The sequence below is a fragment of the Lacerta agilis genome, chromosome 12, assembly GCF_009819535.1.
Source record: "Lacerta agilis isolate rLacAgi1 chromosome 12, rLacAgi1.pri, whole genome shotgun sequence".
Classification (NCBI taxonomy): Eukaryota; Metazoa; Chordata; class Lepidosauria; order Squamata; family Lacertidae; genus Lacerta; species Lacerta agilis.
The window spans coordinates 29,270,645-29,279,915 of record NC_046323.1 but is presented as its reverse complement, the minus strand read 5'-3'; positions in this window follow the sequence as shown (position 1 = coordinate 29,279,915).

The following is a 9,271-nucleotide window of genomic DNA, read 5'->3' as shown; positions in this document are numbered from 1 at the left end:
TTACGAGACCAGCTTCACACAAAAGAGCTCTATGAGACTTTTGCTTTTATAAATTTCTATTTATTTTTTTCCAGATAATGACCTACCATAAATGAATGGATACTGGAAACATTCCTAGGGCAAAAGAGTAAGTATAAGGCCCCCCCCCCCCCATTATGTAGAAACATGTCTGGCAGAATGTAATGGTATGTATAATCCCAGTTTCAGGGACCTGTTTCTATAAGTAGTCATGCATGTTTTAATTCTATCCATGTTTAATTGGTTTTTTAAAAAAATGATGGCTTTTTCTATGTTTTTCTTATTTTTAATTTGTAAGCCACCTTGAGTCCCTGTCAGGGGGAAATATGAGGTGTGTATACACACACACACACACACACACACACACACACGTGAAACTCGAAAAATTAGAATATCATGGAAAAGTCCATTTATGTAAGCAATTGTTTTCATTAGCTACTGGAGTTTAATATATGAGATAGACTCATGGCATGCAAAGCTAGATATGTCAAGCCTTTGCTTTTTATAATTGTGATGATTATGGCACAGAGCTGATGAAAACCCCCAAAGTTGAGATTGTTAATTTGGGGTTCTCATCAGCTGTACGCCATAACCATCACAATTATAACAAATAAAGGCTTGACATATCTCGCTTTGCATGTCATGAGTCTATCTCATATATTAGTTTCACCTTCTAAGTTGAATTACTGAAAGAAATGAACCTTTCCACGATATTCTAATTTTTCGAGTTTCACCTGTATATCTCCCCCTCCATGCAGACTGAAGGTGTAAATAAGGGAATAAACCATAGTTCTTAAAGTTACGACAGTCTCCATCGTGCCTCAGTTCTCCAAAGGAACACAGATCCTAGGTGAGTGCCTGGATCTCCCTGGGATCTTGCTACTGCTCAGCAGTGAATGAGGGGTGGCGTCCAACTTTTGTAACACTGTGTTACTTGCCTGGTAGGTGAAGGCGTCAGCAGCAGTACAATAAGGCCTTGACGGTATTTATTTCAGTGGCTCTCACATTTCTGTGTGGGAGCCAGTGTGGTGTAGTGGTTAAGAGCGGTAGACTCGTTATCTGGTGAACCGGGTCCGCGTCACCACTCCTCCACATGCATCTGCTGGGTGACCTTGGGCTAGTCACACTTCTCTGAAGTCTCTCAGCCTCACTCACCTCACAGAGTGTTTGTTGTGGGGGAGGAAGGGAAAGGAGAATGTTAGCCGCTTTGAGACTCCTTCGGGTAGTGAAAAGCGGGATATCAAATCCAAACTCCTCCTCCTCCTCCTCCTCCTCTTCTTCTTCTTCTTCTTCTTCTTCTTCTTCTTCTTCTTCTTCTTCTTCTTCTTCTTCTTCTTCTTCTTCCTGATTGCTAAAAGTTGAACCATTATGACTTATCTGTGATATATATATATATATATTGTGTGTGTGTGTGTGTGTGTGTATCCTGAACTTCTTCAACCCTGCGTGTCATATGTCTAGTTGCCAAAACTGAAGCAAGCCACACAGAGTGGTAAGAAAAATACAAAAATCTGGAAAGGAGGGGAAAGTAAACAAAATAATATTACGGTGTATTTACTCAGAGCAGCGACCATGCCAAGGAAACCACATAACTTGCACTTATGCATGTCTTATGTGAGCACAAGTTTAATTAAAACGAGAGGCCGGGCAGTGAGCTTTCTTTTAATTTTACTTTAAATGCATGTTACTGTTTTGTTCAATTTCCCTCTGGAGTAACATAAAGTTGACCTTAAAGCTTAAAGCTAGGGATGTAAGCTGTGATTGGTTGCATAGGGAGATTAAGCAACCACAGCTGCAATTCTGAGGATGCTGAGCTGGGAGAAAGTCCCATTTAACACAGCGGGACTTACTTCTGAGTAAAAATGCACAGGACAATGCTGTAAGGCTGCATTCATAGGAACAGAGGAAGCTGCCTTATCCCAAGTCAGATCACTGGCCCATCTGGCTCAGCAGTGCTGTCAAATACTGACTAGCAGTGACTCTCAAATGTTTCAGGTCAGGAGTCTTTCCTAGAGACATGAGGAATTGAACCTGAGACCTTCTGCATGCCAAGCATATGCTCTCTTACTGAACTGGCCCTTCCTGCCTCCTCACGCCCAGTGCCGGATTTACGTATAAGCTAAACAAGCTATAGCTTAGGGTTCCATGTTCTTCGCCCCCCCCCCCCAAAAAAAATTAAAGAAAAAAAAAACTGGATGTACATTTCCAAAATGTAAGATAAAAAACAAACAAAACCTACATACAGCAACAGTGTTTTGTGTTGTGTAGGCTCCTATGACGTAAGTAATGGGCCCCGCCTGCTAGCCATATTACCATATAGCGTAAATCTAACACAAAAAACGGGACGTGGGTGGTGCTGTGGGTTAAACCACAGAGCCTAGGGCTTGCTGATCAGGAGGTTGGCGGTTCGAATCCCCACGACGGGGTGAGCTCCTGTTGCTCGGTCCCAGCTCCTGCCCACCTAGCAGTTCGAAAGCATGCCAGTGCAAGAAGATAAATAGGTATTGCTCTGGTGGGAAGGTAAACGGTGTTTCCGTGCGCTGCTGTGGTTCACCAGAAGTGGCTTAGTCATGTTGGCCACATGACCCGGAAGCTGTACACCAGCTCCCTCAGCCAGTAACGCGAGATGAGCGCCGCAACCCCAGAGTCGGACACGACTGGACATAATGGTCAGGGATCCCTTTACCTTTACTAACACAAAAAAACAGCGACAATTTGTTTGTTTTTTCCATTCATAAAACTTTTATTCCACTTACATCAACTTAATACACATGTTCTTAACAGTTATGCTTAGATTGTTCATGAAAAACAGCGACAATTTGTTGTTGACAAAGGACAGCTGGACATATAAAGGGCCCCATTACCTTCAGTAGCTTAGACTCTGGGCCTCATCAAACCTAAATCCAGCCCTGCCTTCCCCTTTCTAAATACATTCCATAGTAAGTGGAGATTTACTTTCAGGAAAATGTGCATCAGACTGTGCTGCAAAGGTCGAGATGATTTCAAAGGGTCAATTTTAATCCGTGGGGAAGAGAAGATAAAGGCACATTTGAGGGCAACCTCATTTTTTGAGGTTATGCTGCTTCTGGTGTGTTACTGCTGCTACATAGCTCTCACAATACAACATGAAACTAAAGACACTCCAGCTAAAAAGACATTTAAGTGGTTAAAAATACCCTAAGGTTCCAGGATCATAAGGAAGAATTATCAACTGAGCTTCCAGATGGAGGCTTAATACTGTCAATGTGTAGTTCAGATATCGCAAAAGAGTTTTTGGCCACAGATTTTTTTTTAAATTACCTTTTTTAAATCAATATTTTATTAAGAAAGTTTCATTTATAAGTAGAGTGAGAAAAAAGAAAGAAAAGAGTGAATGAGAAAGAAAAAAACCCTCAACCCTGTTACCTTACCATACATTAATATACAGATACACATATTCCTGTTATCCTAATGTACGTATAGTTTTCAATAACCTAATATATTCTTTGTAAAGTCATTCCAGATAGCACTGTCTTTACCCAAATAAAGCCTTCATCTGTAAGTTGTCCGTTCACATGTTGCCAATTTTGTCATGACGTCAAGCCATTGATTAAGACGAATCGTATCTCTGTTCTTCCGGTTACAGATTTCTAAAAAATTATTGGGTTTCCTCCAGAAAGGATGCATCTGGATAACATGGGGGGCAGGGACATGGAACGGCAGTTTGATGCCAATGACGTTGTGTGTCTGGTGCAAAAGTATAATCCTGCACTATATCTTGAAGCACTGATGCTACTGGGAGAGTTATGATGTCAGTGGGGGAGTGCTGGGTTGGAGGGCTGCATTTGGCCTCCAAGTCTGAGTTTCCTTATCTCTGGCCTAGGGTGGCCAAGAAATGCTGTTTAAGGCAGAGCTATATGCAGTTTGCAATCTGGGATGAACTGAAAGGAAGCAAAACCGAACTCTTTCTTGACACCAGGATCACCAGGTTTTGTAAATGTTGTTCTAAAGGCACTGCACTATGATCTGTCGTCAGCACACACACAAAAACACACTGCATGCCCCCCCTGCATGCTCCAGGAGGCCCTTCCATGTAAGGTTGTCTATCCAAACACCCAGAATTATGAGGAGCATTGACAAGTTCCAGTTAAAAACCGACCAAATACTCTTTTGCTGACATAATAAAGAATGTCCACTAGGGGGCAAAAGTGGTTCTGCAGAGAAAGAATGGCTTTCTTCCCAGGAAACAAGACCTTTGAATGCTTTTGCTGTTATGTAAACATCGGCACTTGTCTGCACTGGAAATGTATCATGATGATAGGAAGCTGCTAAGTTGACTTTTGATCCATCTCACGGCTGATCTTTAAACTCAACCAAGAGTTTTGTGGCAAGTTAAAGGATAACAAGATTTATCCCATCATCAGCTTTCATGGATTGGATTCCACTGTCATGAGATGCAATGGCTAAGCCTGTTAAGCCTTTAAGGTGCTACTGATCTTGAGAAACTCTATTTAAGATGGGTGCAGGGGCCACCTGAAATTGTACTGGCCTAACTCATACAGTGCTGTACTGACGAGAGATAACTAAAGAAGTTGGAGTTCTTGATTGAAGCTCACACGAAAATGGTAGAAGGGCAAGAACTCAGGCCACAGAACTAAAATAATACTGGATAGTAGTTCAAATGATACAATTGTTTCAAATAATCTCTTCCGTAGATGGATTTATTTAAAGAAGTTTATACGTCAGATGAAGTATATACACCAGGACACGTGTCCAGAAGAGGGCAACCAAAATGGTCAAAGGCCTGGAAACAATGCCTTATGAGGAACGGCTTAGGGAGCTGGGTATGTTTAGCCTGGAGAAGAGAAGGTTAAGGGGTGATATGATAGCCATGATCAAATACATAAAAGGATGTCATATAGAGGAGGGTGAAAGGTTGTTTTCTGCTGCTCCAGAGAAGCGGACACGGAGCAATGGATTCAAAGTACAAGAAAGAAGATTCCACCTAAACATTAGGAAGAACCTCCTGACAGTAAGAGCTGTTCGGCAGTGGAATTTGCTACCAAGGAGTGTGGTGGAGTCTCCTTCTTTGGAGGTCTTTAAGGAGAGGCTTGACAGCCATCTGTCAGGAATGCTTTGATGGTGTTTCCTGCTTGGCAGGGGGTTGGACTGGATGGCCCTTGTGGTCTCTTCCAACTCTATGATTCTAGGGCCCTGTTTTGGAAATTCTTCTTCAGCAGATAGTCTTCGAGTCAACTTCTGTGGCCTGAGTTCTTCCCCTTCTACCATTTGATGAGGGAGGCTAAGGCTCTGCTAAAATTTAAGGCAATGCAATAAATGGGTGAGCAAATATAGAAACAAAAGGAACCTAAATGTCTCATAGTTGGCTGTGCAAAGGAAAGGTTAGCTTTTTCTTATCTCCTCCCTCTTTCCACTGATGATGCTTGCGTCTCAAAATCCCATCACTCCCAGACAGCATAAGGGATGATGGGAATTGGAGTCCAACATCCATAGGGCCCCACATTGGCTACCACTATATTATGCTTTAAGATGGCCAAAAGGTTAGGGGTGAGGCCTTTTATAGCCTCAACCCAACATCTTGCCAAATGATAAAATGTATAATATCAGACCATCGAAGTATCCCTATTTTCCAGGGACGTCCCTGATTTAGAGAACCCGTCCCGGTTTCTGATGTGATCCCGGAATGTCCCACTTTTCCTTAAAGTAAAGGTAAAGGGACCCCTGACCATTAGGTCCAGGCGTGTCCAACTCTAGGGTTGTGGCACTCATCTCACGTTACTGGCCGAGGGAGCCGGTGTACAGCTTCTGGGTCATGTGGCCAGCATGACTAAGCCGCTTCTGGTGAACCAGAGCAGCGCATGGAAACACCATTTACCTTCCCGCTGCAGTGGTACCTATTTATCTACTTGCACTTTGGCGTGCTTTTGAACTGCTAGGTGGGCAGGAGCTGGGACCGAGCAACAGGAGCTCACCCCGTCACAGGGATTCGAACCGCCAACCTTCTGATCAGCAAGCCCTAGGCTCTGTGGTTTAACCCACAGCGCCACTTTTCACTGGTGAAATGTTGGAGGGTATGGAATTATTTGACCCCGAAGCCGACTGAAGGCAATCCTGTCTGGGGAAGTTTTTTTTTTTTTTTTTTTAAAAATGTTTAATGCTTTATTATGTTTGCATATATGTTGGAAGCAGCTCAGAGTGGCTGGGGCAACCCAGTAAGACGTGCGGGGTTATAAATAGTAAAATTATCATTAGGGAATGGGACTTCCCTATTTTCATCAGAGGAGAAATGCTGGCGGGTATGCAAAATTATATTTCATTCTTTATGAATATTCGAGGCATCTTCTCCATGCGTTTTCAACGCAATCTGCAAACATATAATAAAAACAGCTGAAAATAGTTTTAGGATGGTAGTGATGAATTTTTGGCACAGGGTGACAAATTTGCTGGGAGGACGCAGGGTTCGTTTTGAATTGAACATCAGTGCACGTGCTGAGAATAGGTAGATGTTATGCAGGACTCTTGTTTACAAACGGAGCAGGGTAAATTTTCAGGTTCGCCATCCATGGCCTTTGAAAATGTGTGCAGGCTGGATATGCCATTTGATCACTGAAGCAAATTGTATTTGGTGCAGCGGAGTTCAGCCGAGGGCGGCGTGTGGGAGGCCAGCCGAACGCAAGGGCAATGCGGTGGGGAAAACAAGCCAGATCCAGTTTCCATCTGCCCCGAAAGGTAAATAAATGAAATGTAAATATAGAAGTGTCAGCTGCGTGAAAATGCAAAGCCAGCATTCCACATTGTTCCCTGGTGTCACAGTACAAGCACTCTTCTGGCTACTGACACTAAAATAATTAAAATCAAACCAGAACGGTGACTTCTGATATTTACCGTATTGGCCCGAATATAAGCCGCACGTGAATATAAGCCGCACCTGTAAAATTGGAGGGGGGGGGGGAGAAAAAAAAAGAAAAAATACCCGAATATAAGCCACTCCATTCCTCGCTGCTCCTGGCTGCATACTGGGTGGTGGCGGCAGCGGCGGCGGGGAGGCGGGGAGGGAGCCACGCTGCGTTGCTGGCAGCCATTCCCAGTCTTCACTCTCTCCCTTCCTGGCCTTGGGGGAGAGGACGGGGGACTAAGCTGTTTGCCCCGCGCTCCTGGCACTGTTTGCCCCACACTCCTGGCTGCACACTGTAAGGTCATGAATGTAAGCCACACTTTAACTTCTCATGGTCAGAATTGGGGGGGAGGGGAGTGAGGCTTATATACAGGCCAATACGGTACTATACAGTGCAAACCTTGTACAGAAGCTGGGCGTGAGGAGTCTGAGGGGGGAAAGAGAGAGGGCGACTGGTTAGTCTTCAAAATAACAGAAGAGGGTTTTTCCATGTGACACTTCTTCATAAATCTGGATCAAGACATTCTGCTGCCCCCAACTGGCAGCAGGACGTAATCTTGGTGTGTCAAGAGATCTCATTCAATCTGTCTATCGATCATCTATCTATCATCTATCTCAGGCCTCCTTCTGTTTGGCCAACATTGTCACACTGATCCGTACAAAGGGCTTAGAGCAGGGGTCCCCAAACTAAGGCCCGGGGGCCAGATGTGGCCCAATCGCCTTCTAAATGCAGCCCGCGGACGGTCCGGGAATCAGCGTGTTTTTATATGAGTAGAATGTGTCCTTTTATTTAAAATGCATCTCTGGGTTATTTGTAGGTACTGCCTGGTGTTTTTACATGAGTAGAATGTGTGCTTTTATTTAAAATGTACCTCTGGGTTATTTGTGGGGCATAGGAATTCGTTCATATTTTTTTCCCAAAATATAGTCCGGCCCCCCACAAGGTCTGAAGGACAGTGGACCGGCCCCCTGCTGAAAATGTTTGATGACCCCTGGCTTAGAGCGAGAATCTGATGCAGAGAAACTTCAAATTCAGGTTACGCTCTCTGATGTTGCCAGATAAAATACCGTGTTTGTACTTAACACACAGTGCTCCCTTGCTCTTGCCAAACATTACCTAGTTAAAAAGGTAAAGGGACCCCTGACCATCAGGTCCAGTCGTGTCCGACTCTGGGGTTGCGGTGCTCATCTCGCTCTATAGGCCAAGGGAGCCGGCGTTTGTCCGCAGACAGCTTCCGGGTCATGTGGCCAGCATGACAAAGCCACTTCTGGAGAACCAGAGCAGCGCACGGAAACGCCGTTTACCTTCCCGCTGGAGTGGTCCCTATTTATCTACTTGCACTTTGATGTGCTTTCGAACTGCTAGGTGGGCAGGAGCTGGGACCGAGCAACGGGAGCTCACCCCGTGGCAGGGATTCGAACTGCCGACCTTCTGATCAGCAAGCCCTAGACTCTGTGGTTTAGCCCACAGCGCCTGATTAAAAGCCACATGTTAAAATGGGAAATGAATAGTGCAGGTAGAATAGAAGTATACTGCTGGCCCCATAAATGACCAAATGTCTGATGATGGTGGTTTTAAGTCAACTTCACCCCTTTGCTTTGTGCAAATGTTTCACTATCCCTTCTTACATATTCAATCCTACATGCTAGGCAGAGGGAGGGTAGAGCCAGAGAGGAGAGGATATTCCGTTGCACATCTTTCCATTTCAAAAGATGCAAAGTGAAATGGACAAAATTATTACCCTGCATCTCTCCAGTCAGTGTAGATGAGTGTGGCATTGCTGGAGTAAGTGGAACACACAGAATTCAAATAACTAAGTTAAGTGCAGAATTCAGTTTTCTTTTGTTTAAAAAAGTGTGTGTGTGTGTGTGTGTGTGTGTGTGTGTGTGTGTAGGGAAGAGAGTCCATGAAATGATGAGGGTGGCAGATGCAGGAGTACTTCATACATTGCCTCATTAATTTATGGAACTCACTGCCTCAAGATGTGGCAATTGATGGCTATTAAATTTCCTTGCAACATTTAAAACCCGCTTTTCCCCAAACAGAATGTGGAAGTACATCCATAAATAAAACAATTTCATATCAGATCTAAAATACACAGCATTGCAAAACGTTATGAGTGATTTCTGTTGAAATATAAAAGCGGCATGCAAGTTAGATAAATGGAAATGTGTTTTTTTCATGCTTTTTATTAATTTTCTTACTTGATAAACAAATGACAACAAAACAACAACAACAACAAGAAACATACATACAACCATAAATCCGTAAGTTCTTATACATGGACTTATCTCACCATATTCTTTATTCCCAATTCCTTTTCTACTCTGACAGACTTCCATCTTCCTCAAAGTAGG